The sequence below is a fragment of the Bos taurus genome, chromosome 8 (genome assembly GCF_002263795.3).
Source record: "Bos taurus isolate L1 Dominette 01449 registration number 42190680 breed Hereford chromosome 8, ARS-UCD2.0, whole genome shotgun sequence".
Taxonomy (NCBI): Eukaryota; Metazoa; Chordata; class Mammalia; order Artiodactyla; family Bovidae; genus Bos; species Bos taurus.
Genome location: NC_037335.1, coordinates 42,544,471 through 42,558,782, shown reverse-complemented (window position 1 = coordinate 42,558,782; position 14,312 = coordinate 42,544,471). Strand labels below are relative to the sequence as shown.

Sequence of the window (14,312 nt, the reverse complement as noted above, 5' to 3'; positions counted from 1 at the left end):
AGATAAAATGAAGACTTATACTTTACACTTCTAGTAAGAGAAAGGAAAACAGAGCCTGTGGTTTCGGGGCAGCTGGGGATATGGGATTGAGGTTTGGGGAGCAGTCAGCACTTGACACTCTATTTTGTGAGCCATAGATGCTTCTGGCTGCTTGTGTAGCAGCAGCTGCATTTCCACCGTGACTCCAGCTGAGAACCATGGTTTCAGGTTTTACAAGAACACCCTGGTTTCTGAGCTCTGTTTATTCTGCCTCATCCCTTGGCTCACCCAGTTTACGGGAAAGGGTGACTTCTTACCATTGCTACTCTCAGTCCCTCATTTGACTTCTCAGCTCTTCTGTTACCTGTGTACCAATTTTCCTGAATTAAATTCCTCTGCTTTCCTAGTTGGACCCTGACTGATACAATTCACTTGTGTACCTAAGCATGTGTATGTTGGGTCATGATATATAATACATTTCATACTGAGAGTAGTTGTTAAAACAGTTGGAAAGCCACAGTCTAGGAAAATAAATTTGAAAGCATGCCGTGGATAGTGCTGGGCTTATTTCTTCTGTTGGGTTTTGATGGCTATTACTGACCTGAAGAACATGAACTTGGGGACTTTTTTTTCTTTTAAAAAGAGAAACAGTCTTGTATAGTAGAAGGCATCCTGACTGGGAGTGAGGCGACCAAGAGTCTAATCTCTGTAGGTGTCCATGAGCAGGCCATTCAATCATTGGGTCTAGTATATTGTGCTGACTTTGTGCATGGAACCAGAGGTTCTGAGATTGGCGTGTATTTTTTAAACCAGGGACTACTGTAAGAGGTTTCAGTGTTAGCATGTCGACACCAAACGGTGGTATATAGTTTGTGACAGTTCATGTGACTAGTGATGTTAGCATGTGAAGGCTGTCTGAAGTCGCTTAGTCATATCTGACTCTTTGCAACCCCTGTGGACTATACAGTCCATGGAATGCTCCAGGCCAGAATACTGGAGTGGGTAGCCTTTCCCTTCTTCAGAGGATCTTCCCAACCCAGGGATTGAACCCAGGTCTCCCACATTGCAGATGGATTCATTACCAGCTGAGCCAGAAGGGAAGCCCAAGAATTCTGGAGTGGGTAGCCTATCTCTTTTCCAGTGAATCTTCCTGACCCAGGAATTGAACTGGGGTCTCCTGTATTGCAGGTGGATTCTTTGCCAACTGAGCTATCAGGGAAGCCCACTTTCAATATACTAACATTAAAAGAAATGAGAAACAGAAAGAGCAGAGAATACATCACCAAATTGGGTGTTTGACGAACATTCAGACTTATACAGTGCTGGGAAGTCCCATGTCACAGCACATCTGGAGTCCCCATTGGGAAAAGGTCCCAAGCAGCATGTCTGCTCTGTGGTTGAGACTTCGTTTGAAAGAATAGTCATTATTTATTAAATGATTAATGTTAATATTTAATTAATTAGTTAATATTAAATGATAATTACTAATGATTATCTAGACTATTAAATTATGTTTTCACTATCTACTTTCCTCAATTGATGAGTAATTATTATGTTAGCATTAGAAATAATAGCTCAGCATTCTTAAGCTGAGGAAAACAATCAACATTGATAGGGGCCATAGACCTGCAGAATATCAGGTAATGGTGGTTACAGTTATTAATGTCGGTAAATAAATCACAGCATAAAATGAAGTATCACTTAAAGACAAAAGTCCCCAATAGGTGGATATATTTTTCAAGCAGTTTGACAAAATATAGGTAGAGTGTGAAATGTCACTGTCTTTAAGAGTCAGACACATCCCCAAACCCTAAGTATTAAACAAACAAAAAAATGTTATATATTATGATGTTCCTTTTATCAGCAAATCCCTTATTTTCTCCCCTATTTATTTAAGGAAATAAAGAAGTGTATTTAAGGATAGTCTATTATCAAAAGGCCACTAATAGTCAGCAAAATAGTAAAATGCCAGCAGACATCACAATGTCCCTGATAAGATAAACAATTGAATATGCACAATCCCAGACCAAATGTGAGCATTGCCTTTATACCCAGCACTCACTGAAGTCATTGACTGTTCAGTTGACTTTATCTGAAGGGAAGATAAAAGCTTCCTGCCCAGCATTAAACCTTGCCCCATGTAGAATCCAGATGTTCACAACCCCTTCCCCAAACTTTTTATACTTGTTTTATATATTCATCACTTTCAAGCTGATAAAACCATTGAAAACTAAAATAAAACCATATTGTTATGGGATCTATTTTATCCCTACCTGTGGAGAGACCAACTTTTTTTCTTTCTCCCCCAAAGCAGATTATTTATCTCAAGTTCTTTAAAGAGTCATCTAAGGTAATTTTAGTGGTGATTTCTGTTTTTATATGTTCCTGGCTTATTTTCTACTCTTCTCTTGAATTTATATAGAACTTCAAGTATAGAAAAGTGACTGAAATAAGACAACAGCAGATTGTGCTTTTGTGTACTGAACTTGAAGTAAGAATCTGGTGGGTGACGTAATTCAAGTCAAGCAGGAAAACGGTTGCACACAAATAAAAAGGCAGTCAATGGTAACTGAAAGGATAAGTCCTGTAGCAGCTGAAGGTGGTCTAAGAGTAAAAGACCGTAATGAACTCTAATAAAACAGTATATGAGGTGGATACAGCATATTCTCCTACCACAGCTCTTGGTGGCGGGGCTAGGAGATGAGATACAGTGTCACCTTGGTACAGAAGCACATTATCACTCAGAGAAACACAGTACCCATCAAAGGGCACTGAGGGCAGAGGCCTGCCAAGTGAAAGTTAAAATCTTTGAACAATTTGTGACAATGACAAAATTTCAGATCCTGAATCTATGTTCTGATTCTTAATGTACAACTGTGCAATGTGTCAGATGTGTCAGAGCCTCAAAAACATGTTGAGGATGACATTTGTAAAATCCTGTCTTGTCTAGTCAATATTATAAGATGGAGTATTATTGAGATGATCCTTCAGGATGAAATTATCCTGCCTTTGAACTTTCTAGAGAAATTTTTTGAGTTCTATTAAGTTTTTTTTTTTTTTTTTAAGGGTAGACATGTTTGGACATATGAAACGTGCACACCTATTTTATAAAAGTTATGAAAAAAGATTAATTTATCCAATAAGTATTCTAGATCATTGATACTGCTGGTACCTGTGTATCAGTAATCCTTACCCACTTTGGGAAAGATCCCTTTGAGGAGCTGATGAAATGTATGGACTCCTTCCACAGAAAATACACATTAACATGAACATGGAATTTTGAACACAGCTTCAAGGGATTCTCAAATGTTCTGAAGATCATTTAGATTCCACCTTTCCCCTACCTCATAATGGGTTAGAGACCTGTATTGATGACAAATTACTGGGCAATTTTTACATGAACAGTGCAGATCAGTCTGGGTCTGGAGTTTTACCAAGCTGGCTTAAAAATTCTGACTTCATTCTTTAGTCATCTCCAAGTTGTCTGATCACATTCCTCTTGCTGTTAAAAAAAGGGGTGGGGGGAAGAATAGATAGAGCATGATTTATGTATATGTATTCATAATACATGTATTCAGTATTAATGTCTCAAGTGCATTATAAAACACTAAACAGAAGCTATAACAGCACGAGATTGAGATAATAAAAAAAAATTTTTTAAGTGAAAGTCGCTCAGTCGTGTCCGACTCTTTGCGACCCCATGGACTTCACAGTCCATGGAATTCTCCAGGCCAGAATACTGGAGTGGGTAGCCTTTCCCTTCTCCAGGGGATCTTCCTAGCCCAGGGATCAAATCCAGGTCTCCCACTTTGCAGGTGGGTTCTTTACCAGCTGAACCATAAGGGAAGCCCAGCTTGCTAATCATGAGTCTACCATTGAATTGGTTGTAATATCTCAAGGCAAAATATATGCTTGGGTCAGAATTCATCATTATTGATGGTTTAAAAAAAAAGTGATGGCTAACCTATATTTAAATTTCAAGTAGTCTTGGATAACTGTGAACGCTTTAACCTATTTCTTACCAGATCTAACTGGATTGCGTTGTTCTCACTTCCCAGTGTGGCTGGCGAAGAACCCTCAGAGGTTAAAGTGGCAGATTTGATCCTAACTTTCACCTGTCTTTGCATTATCAGATTTATCTCACTCTTCAATTTCTTTGAAGGGATCTTTTCTTTTAAAAAAATATTTATTTTTAGCTGTACTGTGTCTCTGTTGCTGCACAAGCTTTTCTCTAGTTACCACGGGTGGGGGTACTCTTCGTGGTGGTGCGCAGGCTTCTCACTGCGGTGGCTTCTCTCCTTACAAAGGAAGGGTTCTAGGGCTTGCTGGCGTCAGCAGTTGCAGCTCACGGACCCTGGAGTGCAAGCTCAGTAGTTGTGGCATGTGGACTTAGTTGTTCCGAGGTACGTGGAATCTTCCTGGACCAGGGATACAGGCATTGACAGGTGACTCCCAACCACTGGACCACCAGGGAAGACCTGAAGGAATCTTTTAAAGCCACTTGTTTTTCAAACTGATTGGTTAAAACCAGATAACATAATCTGTGCCTGCGTGCGTGCTAAGTTGCTTCAGTTGTGTCTGACTCTGTGACCCTATGGACTACAGCCTGCCAGGCTCCTTTGTACATGGGGATCCTCCAGGCAAGAAAACTGGAGTGCGTTGCCATGCCTTCCTCCAGGGGATCTTCCTAACCCAGGGATTGAACCCGGATCTCTTATGTATCCTGTATTGGCAGCTGAGTGCTTTGCCACTAGCGCCAGCCACCAACATAATCTGTGGAAACTATTAACTTCAGGCAATGTCAAGTTCTCAAAAGTGAAAGGACCAGAGGGAGCACCACTCTTACCCTCTGCCTTGTGGGCCCTGCTCTTCTGTTAAGTAGTCTTCAGATACATTATTTGACTGGTATGTGACTGGTTTACTTGGAACCGTGTTAAGTTGCCATGGTAAATGAGTATAATCTTTACAAAGCTCTTTTTTCTTTTTCTCTTTTGGTCTTTACATTTTTTTAATCATTAGAGGAAAAAGGAATAAAATTTCTAATGTTCTTCCCAGATTGCTCACTCCACTTTGGAGAAGACTATCTTAGGCAAATTACTTATTGCCTCTCAGTTTCTTTATCTGTAAAATGGGGATAATATCACATATCTCATAGGGTTAAATGGATTAAACGGCATACATAAAGGTCTCTGCACAGACACCAGCAAATGTTTTAAAGGAGAAATAAAAGGGAGCTGCTATTACGATGATTACTACTCTATTACACAACTGCCATGTATGTACTCATGTTATTCCTAGCCTAATTTTAAAACGAAACAAAACCTCCTCTCAATGCTGTTTATATGATAGCAAAAGCCATAGCTTCTCCTCACCTCCCACCTACTCCCACCACCCAAAGCAAAATAAACTCTAAAACACATCAGCCTTTTCAGCTTGGAAAAATAACATATTCTGAACACTTAATAATCTTGTTCACTAACTGAGACCTGCTAAATTCTCTATGTCAGATAATTTTAATATATATCTCTCATCCTTTCATTCAACAGAAAATGTTTAAACAACCTACGATGTCCTAGACATCCGGCTAATTGTAGCAGTTTCAAAGATGAATGGAACTTGCTCTACACCCTCCAGGCACTAACCATCTACTGGAGGATACCAAACAAATAATTGCATCAAAGTGATAAGTGCTATCATGGTACAGACCGGTTGCTATGGGAGCAGAAGAGGACAAGCGGTTTCTTTTGCCTGGGGAGGGCAGAGAGGGCAAGGAGGGCCCTTGGAAGGTATCTGGTCTGTAGCTGAGCTTTGGAGGATGTGCTTGGGGAACCTGCATTTCATTGAGAGTGAACTAATATATCCAGTCTGGCCCCTTAGTTGCCAGGAGGTCAACCAGGCTTCCTGAGCTCACATATTTTCAGGAGGTCAAGAAAGCTAGTAGAGATCTGTCCTTGCACAGCTGTGGCTGACATGCTAAGAGGTCTGAAATTCATCACAGAATGGATTGGGAATAGACAGAGGCTTTTAAACTAGAGGATGGTATGATCACAAAGAGAAGTGGGGTGGTATTTTGGAGGACTGGCTGTGGAGAATCTAAATTTATTGACTGTTGATTAGAAAAAAGGAGAGAAGTGTTTATTTCCATAGTAAATCCACTTGCTAATTCTGAACTCTTCACTAAATTAAATGTCGTCTGATTCACTTTGTCAAAGTTTAGTTTCCATTACTGTAGATGAAGTCCTCATTCCCTAAATGGTCTTACTTGCTCCTGTTTGAAGCTAGACTACATTTCACCCAGCATGAATAGTTTGCTGGATGAAACTTGAAGCTTCCTGACTTTGTGCATATATATATAGAGAGAGAGGGTGTTGTAGCTAGATGTCAATTTTCAAACCCAGTGTCTACTCTATGCAGGATGTCAACCATGGCCGACTTACATAACAAGTGAAAGTAGCCATACAGACATGAAAAAAATGACATCTCTTCCTTGATGTCAAACTAGAAAGAGAAAAGCAAGTTCAGAGAAGACATTATGACTCATCAAAGTCCAAAAGGAAAAGCTTTGTGTGAACCTAGCATCCTGTACAGCCTCCTGGAGTCCTTCTAGCCACCAACCCTATTTGCTTTTATGTGATTTTCTGCAAAACAAAATAATCCCATCATTTTCCTCCTTAATATCAGTTGTTAAATTTTGCCTTCCTTTGGAGATGAAATTCACGCTATATGTTCTACAATCTTCTTTTCATGCTGAGTGAAAGGTGCTGCCTTTTCATTTCTCCTGAGTGTAGGCCTTATTTTATAAAATTCCTACTTGCTGCAGTGCAAGCTACAAACAAGACAATTCTTCAGAGTAAAGACTTGAAGGGAGAAGGTGGGGCTTTCTTAACAATGTGAAGGGAAAGGGAGATGCAATATCTATATTTAATCTCTGCTCCCAGTGACAGATTATATTTTTCCATCCCCATCATTGTGCATATAATGCATAGATACCAATCCCTCCAAGTACAGCATCAAAATTTTACATGAACTGAAGAATATACACATGTAACAAAAGGAGTGTTGTTTTCTTCTTTACTTTCCATCTGATAAAACACCAGAAGGAATGAATGACCAGTCTCTTCCGCTAGTATCTCACTAAGATGATTGTTCTCTCTTTGAAATTTGGGAGAGCAGGTGAAAATTCTTAAAAGGGATAAAGGGCACTTACTCACAAGGGAATTAAGATGAGGTCATCAATTTCTAAAAATTGGCATATAAGGTTGGCATGCCAGGGAAATGGATCACCGCCCTTGCTTCCAGCCCAAATTAAAACCTTATATTACCTAATGTATTAAGCATCACCATTGGGTTAAAGCCCTTTTATAGACAACTAGGTTATCTGGCTATATTATTAGCTGAAATTTATTAGGCAATTGGAAGTTCTACTTTTACTACATTGCTAGTTTTGTTTAAGATTTCTCACCTAGTTAATAGTTATACTGGCATAACCTCAGGCAGAAAAACAAGTTCTTACAATAGATTCTTCAGGGCATAATATATTCTACTTCTTTTATATGTGTTATCTTTTGTTGTCTTGAGTTTCACTTTGGGATAGATAGAAAATTATGAAGCTCAGGTTAACAAGCAAGTAGCAAAGCCTTAGAAAACTACAGGGTATGTGATCCTTGACACTCCCAGCCACCTGAAAATGGTGCCCTTGAGGATTCTTCCTCCACCAGCAATGGATCAGCAGCATAAACAATTCTTGCCATTTAATGATCCCATGCAGCAGGCTGCAGCAGTGTCTGTTCCACAGCTTCATGCCTTCAACTTATCCACTGCACAATTTTAAGCGCCCTAGAACTGTATTTCAGACCCAGTTGCCCAAATAGAGCCAATTTTGCAACAGTAAAATGGTGTTAAAATAGGATTTTACTCTAGGGGGGAGAAATCTTGAACCAAATAGTCACAGTGCACTTTGCATGACTAAACCGTTACATTACAAAATAAGGGCTATGTCATACTTTTAATAACACTACCATATAGGAACAGTTTTAATGTTGAGTCAAGCACCTACATTCATCCGAGTCTAAAATAATAGGCCCCTGATTTAAAATCTCCTAACATTCTTTCACACTTCATAAAACAAAATAAAATTCTCTCAGCAAACGCTGACCTATTCATCCAGCCAAAGTACTGTATTTCAAGGAAAATGGGAAGGAGAGGTCTCAAACCCACCAAGCGCCAGCAGTTTGCTGTCTGCAACCGTAACTGGTCTTAAATGTGGGCTGGGGGCGAAGAGACTACGGACGGGAGAGAATAAGATTTATTATCTACCTTAAATCAAAAGCAGATCCCATGCTTTAACTACCCCCTATCTCCCGCCCGCCCCCACGAGGTTGTTTTCTCTTTTTTTTTAGGTATATATCTTACGGGAAGACGATAGGTGAGGGAAGGTTAAAGTGCTGTGTCTGGTCCACAGAGTCAACACAGGGGTTAGGGCAGGTTTGTTTATTTATAAAGCGTTCAGCCTCTCAGCTGTTTTTCCCTCATTGGCATTTGGAAGCTTGCAGTCCTTTAGAAGAGAGACAGATTTGGCAGGAATGTTCTTTGTGCCCTCCTTCCTTTTTACGGGGGAGAAAAGAAACAGATTTATAATTACAGCCTTGGGTGGGGGGCGGGGTGGGGGAGAAAAAGTTTCGGGCAGCACGTCGATGCCTGTTTTTTTTTTTTTTTTTCATGGTCAACACTGTGCTACAAACAGCTTGGGTGCCACTTGGAGCCTTCCCCCCGTCCCCTCCCTTTACCTCTGCAGGCTCGCTCTGGCAGGCAGAGGCACAGTGAAATTCCAGCACCTTCTTCCCATACCCCTAAACTACTACGCGCTATTACTACGGCTGCCCTCCCTTTCACTTAGCCTCCTCCGCTTCCCAGCCTCCCGTGAGGAGGCCGGCAGGGGCCCCGGAAGACTGCCGGGGAAGGATAACGGGCGCCCAACTCCCTCCATCAGGGCTTGGGGCTTTCAGCGTCCTGCGCAGTTTTTCTGCTCCAGGCACAAACACGGCCAGGGAGCCGGCGCCTTGCAGACACACACAGATCCACGCATACTGTAGAGCTGTCTCGATCCACATTCTTGCACACCGCCCCCTCCTCCCTCCCAGAGCTCCGGGAGTCGCCGAGCGGGGCGAGTGACAGGCGCTTCCCGCCAACCCGCGCCCGGGCGGGCAGGGAGGAGCGGCTCGCTGGACCAACTGCGGCGCGTCTTCCGGCGCCCGCGGAGGCGGTGAGGGTGGGACGCGGGGCGGAGCCGGAGTTTAGGAAGAGGAGGGGATGGCTGTCATCAATGAAGTCATATTCATAATCTAGTCCTCTCTCCCTCTGTTTCTGTACTCTGGGTGACTCAGAGAGGGAAGAGATTCAGCCAGCACACTCCTCGCGAGCAAGGTAAATATAACTTACAACTCCTTTCTCCTCTTTCCCCTCCCTCCGGCCTCCGGGCTGCAGCCGCCGCACAAACCCCTCCGGCACCGCGCCGCCTTCGCCGGGGATTATTCATTATTAACCTAATTATTATTTATTGTGCATGCACGGAGACCAAAACAAACAGGCGGGCCAACCGCAGCAGCAACAACAACAAAAAAAGCCCGCCTCCTACCCCGCGGGCCTCAGGTGGAATGCTCTTAACGACAGCTCCTGGGCGGCAGTGGAAGAAACGCGAAAGTTTCATCCGAAGCTTGCTGTTCTAATAATAATAGTAATAATTACTACTTCGAGGAGGCAAGGGGAGGAAAATCCCAACAAACCACAGCCTTGACCCTAGGTAGGCAATCAGTGATGCGCTGCCAACGAAGGTTGCAACACACACACACACACACACACACGCACGCACTCGGCAAGGTTGCAATCCCCTCATTCCCTTAAAAACGGGTTGGGGGGAGGAGGTGGCAGGAGGACCGGGAAGAGTATGGAAACGCTACGGTTCTATTAGAGCAGTCCTCCCGGGAAGAGTTGGAAGGGGAGCGGGAGGAGAGGGCGAGGAGCCCGGGCTGACGGCTGGGCGCCAACGAAAGCGGCTGCCACCAGCTTCCCCAGGACTTGTTTAAAGGGCTCCGGGTGCGGAGACAAGAGCTGGTCGCGGTGGGAGAAGCCGGAGCTGGCTCGCCGAGGCGGTGGCAGCCACCGCCGCGGGGCCGCTGCGTGCGGGATCGGAGGCATCCCCTCCACTTTGCGAGCAGGGATGGGTAAGCTGACCCCGTAGGCAGGCCTTTAGGCAAAGGGGCTGCCGGGGGTCTGCACCCGGGGCACTGCGGACGACCCTGCCCCTGGTACCTGGTGGCCGCGCGGGCTCGGGTGTTGAAGTTCGGGGTGTCCAGCCCCGGCCACACTGCTGGGAGGGAGGAAAGGAGGGAGGAGGTCCTGAAGAAGGAGGTCGGAGGTGCTCATTGGGCTGTTATCCTGCCCTCCGCCTTCTCGGGTTTGTTTTCTTTTGCTCTGCATCTTTCCCTAGCTTGGGCTGCCGGAACCTCGGGCGTGGGTCGCCGGCGATCATCCGGATGCTAGGGGAGCACCCGGGCCCGGGAGAGTCACGGTGGCTGCGGGCCGGGGAGGCCATGATCCGGATAATCCTCTCTGCCTGACTGTCACAAACAGGACCCGCGCACACACTGTGCTGTGGCGTTCGCTGTAGAAGGGAAGGGCTGGCGCGGGGTAGGGGGTGGGGGGCGAATGGGGAGGCTGGTGAGGGCAGGAGGCGGGGAGACCGGGAGGGAGCCTGCCCCCAGAGATGACACGCACCGCTTCCTTCTTGTTCCCTGCTTTCGAGTTTGCTTTATTCCCATCCCAACCTGGCTTAGTCCCTCCTCTGCTTCCCCCTCCATCTCGCCGTGTTCCCTCCTCCCGGTTGCGTTGCAAAACACGGCCATGCCATCTGCAAAGGTGTCGCGATGCACTTCCCCAAATAACCAGTCCGGCGCGCCAGCCCGTAGTCACCCTCTGTCTGCGGGCGCACACCAAGTGGGGCGCCCTGGGTGCCCTACACCAGGCCTCGCAGCCTGGGCGCAGTTGCACCGCGCGGGGCGGGGCGCAGCAGTGCGGGCTCCAGGGGGACAACCGCTCCTGGGTCCCGACACTTGGACCGGTTTCCGGCACACGCGGGGAAATTGCCTCCCGCCAGTGTCTGCGCACTCGCCTCCGCCTCCACCGCCTGGATTGCATTATTATTTTTATCCTGGTTGCAGTTTGCAGCCGATCCTGGTGAGCCCGGGGCTGGCCGGACTGCTGGTAGGGGGGGTGGTGGGGGTGGCGGGTGGAGGGAAGTTGGACGTGGATCAGGCAGGAAAAAAAAAGTTTGGCAGGGAGACTAAGGAAGGAGGGAGGGTGGGAGGGGGCGGCGAGCTCCCGCAGCTCGCGTCTCGGCGCCCTCGGGGCCGGAGCGAGTGTGTCTGCGCGTGAGTGTGAGTGTGTGTTGTGCGCGCTGGGGCCGGTGCGTCGCGAGCAGCGGCGCGGGCAGCTGCTCCTGCTCGTGCCCTGCCCGGGAGCCGCGGGAGGACAAGGCGAGGTTTGGTGGTGGAGGAGTGGTGGGGGTGGCGTGTGCGTGTGGCTGTGAGTGTGCGCGCGCGAGCAGCGGAGAATCAGGAAGTCACAGCAGCGAAGCGCACACAGACATGTTTGATCGCCGTGACATGACGCGCGCGAGGGAGGAAGCGGCAGCGGCTGCGGGGGCCGGGCCGCGGGCTCCAGCGCCGGCCTAGGGCTTGGGCGGGGAGACCCGCTCCGGCCGCCGGCAGGGCCGCCACAGCAGGCTAGGCGAGCCCCGCGCCTCTTTTTGTTCCGTGTCCCCCAGGTAAGGAGCCTGAGCCGCCGCCGCCCGCCGGGTGCGGAGCTTTCCAGTTCTTTCCCTCCCGGCCCCCTCCGGTCTCCCGGTCAGGCTTTCTTGCAAAGTCAGGCGGGCGGGAGAAGCCGGCTCCCGGCCCTCCGATCGATCGCGTGGAAAACTTTCCAGCGGGAGGCACCGCGAGGGGAAGAAGGCCTTGCTGGCTGCTGTCCCTTGTCAGTTCTTTCTCCTTCGGGTCCGGAGAGTGGAGTCGCTCTGCCCTGGGGCTGTTGCACATTCAAACTTCAGGCCTAAACGTGCCTCCAGCTTTCGCCGGATTTACTCCAGAAATTAAATATTCAAAGTCGTCCGCTTGGTCCTGCCAGGCGTTTGGGTTTTTGAAGAGCAGAAGGCAGGCATGGGAGTCGAGGGGGATGGGGGTGTTGTGCAGAATCCATTCCTTCTTTAATGTCTGCAGCGGGTGTTATGTAATTTTAGTAGCACACGGGTGCAAAGCCCATACTGGGCTTCTCCCCTCCTTTGTTTATATAACTTTTGGGAGAGTTTTGCAAGGTCCACCCCCCCCCCCCCTTCCTTTTTCTTCTTTCCGTTCTCAACCTAATGGAGCTTGGTGCATTTGAAAAAGTAAAGCGACCTGGGTCAGTATATTATTGAGAGGTGCTATCCTTAATCTCCTGGTTATTATGCAGACTGTGTTCCTAACTGTGTGTGATGTTAGAGCATAAGGAAGACATCAAGGATACACGTTTGTCTACTGCACTGAGTGGTTATTTTTAACGTCTCTGTAGCATCAGTAGCAGAGTTAAAATTTCAACTTCCATTTCAAAGGACTTTTTAATTTACACCTGGATGTGCCATGCTTGTTGGAAGAGACTGCTTATAGGCACAGAAAGATTGTTGTTTTCATTACTGAATGGAAGAAAAATTCTGTCTAAGCGTGTTAAGTAAGACTCAGAAACCTCTGAGAACTGTACTGAAACAAAAGCCATGCCCAGCGTTGGTTGTGTGTATATACTTGGCACATTCAAATGTTTCAGTATTATTTTATTTGCAAGACCACTGCTTCGGGCTTGTTTGCCTATGATAGATGTGCTAGGCTTCTAGCTTACCTCTAGCTTCCTGGTGAATTGTTAAGAGGTGTGGCAGGTTTGAATCCAAGTTGGTGAATTGTTATGCAAATAAAACACACTTTTCTCTTTTAGGAATCTAATTGTCCTTTTATTCTTCTAGACATTTTTTTTATTATTATTAAAGCTCCCTAACAACTTGAATGTTTGCTGGTGGGAAGAGATTTGGAGATACCATTAGGTACATAAGATATTTATGGATGTGACTTGAAGTAGAAAAGCAAACCTGTATACAGCCTCTCCTCTACCTTGTTAGGGGCATTAAAGAGAAAAGTCAGGTGAATAACATTGTAAAATAAATCAGAGGAGTTTGGGGTATCTGAACCCTTAAAAAATTGGCAGAGGTGAGAGGGTGCCTCCTTCCATGAAGCTTTTTTCTCCTGAGTGACATCAGTTACATCCCAATTCAGGGACTAGCTGCTCTGTGGGGTTTCACAGAAAATATTCACCACCAGAGTGTGTTCAAAGCAGCCTTAGATCTTTTCTTCTGTTCGTTTTTTTTAAGTGGTTTTTGAGCATTTCTCGTCAAGTTTCTTAAAAAGTGCTTTGACCAACACCTGAGGCTTGGAACTGACCAAAAAAACCCCCCAAAAACAAAAATGCCTTTGCCTCTGTTATACTGTTAATGTTTGGATTCTGTTTAAAATATTTCTGGCGCTATAACTAGAAAGGAACACTTTGGCAAAGAAATAATTATTTAAAACTTTTTTCTTTGATGAAGTTTAAGATAACATAAAAGCACATCTCATGCTTTTCTCAGAGATCATTGTGGTACCCTTTATATTCCTGTACTATTTTGACATTTCATTTTAAGGGCTTATTATGTGTTGAAACAAGACCATGAAAGGAAAGACTTTCATATATTATAAAAGTGGTGCCATCCTCCAGTGTTTTCATGTTGAGTTTTGTTTTTTTTTTTCCTTTAGAAGTCTTCCTTTGTAAACAAGGCCTTTGTCAAACTCTCCTAGGTCAGCAGCTTTTTGATACTCCAGAGAAATAATAAATCACTGCTTATGACATCTTGACATGGTGCCATGAGAAATGAATTGTCACAAATATAATGCTAAGGAGTGTTTCCCTACACTAGCATACTGAGATTGGTCAGACCTGATTTAGTCACCAAAAGTTTTGATTTTCACTGTTTCTGGTCAGGATGATTTTAGAGAAGTCAGGGACAATTTGTTGCTTAACACAAGTGGCCTTAGAAACTTTATACAAATGAGTCACTTTTCTCTTCTGAGTATTTCTGGTGAACAGATGAAAAAATTTCCCTAATGTGAAAAGCCAGCTTTCGGGAGCTGGTTCTGATTTTTTTCCTGTCCATTTTTTTCTATAAAAGAATGATTGCTCCTTTTTCTTAAACATATTCTGTAGGTGGTTTTGAACAATAGAGG

General features: G+C 45.3%; 1 protein-coding gene across 11 annotated transcripts in view; it reads left to right on the top strand.

The window, feature by feature from the left end:
* The first annotated feature begins 9,344 nt into the window (after positions 1 to 9,344).
* The window catches only part of SMARCA2 (SWI/SNF related, matrix associated, actin dependent regulator of chromatin, subfamily a, member 2), a 179,665-nt gene continuing 174,697 nt past the window's right edge, over positions 9,345 to 14,312 (top strand). For 3 of the 11 annotated variants that reach the window (XM_015472482.3, XM_005209984.5, XM_015472483.3), the window contains exon 1: positions 9,345 to 9,402. The gene's annotated coding sequence lies outside the window, so the exon portion shown is untranslated. 11 annotated transcript variants of the gene reach the window in all.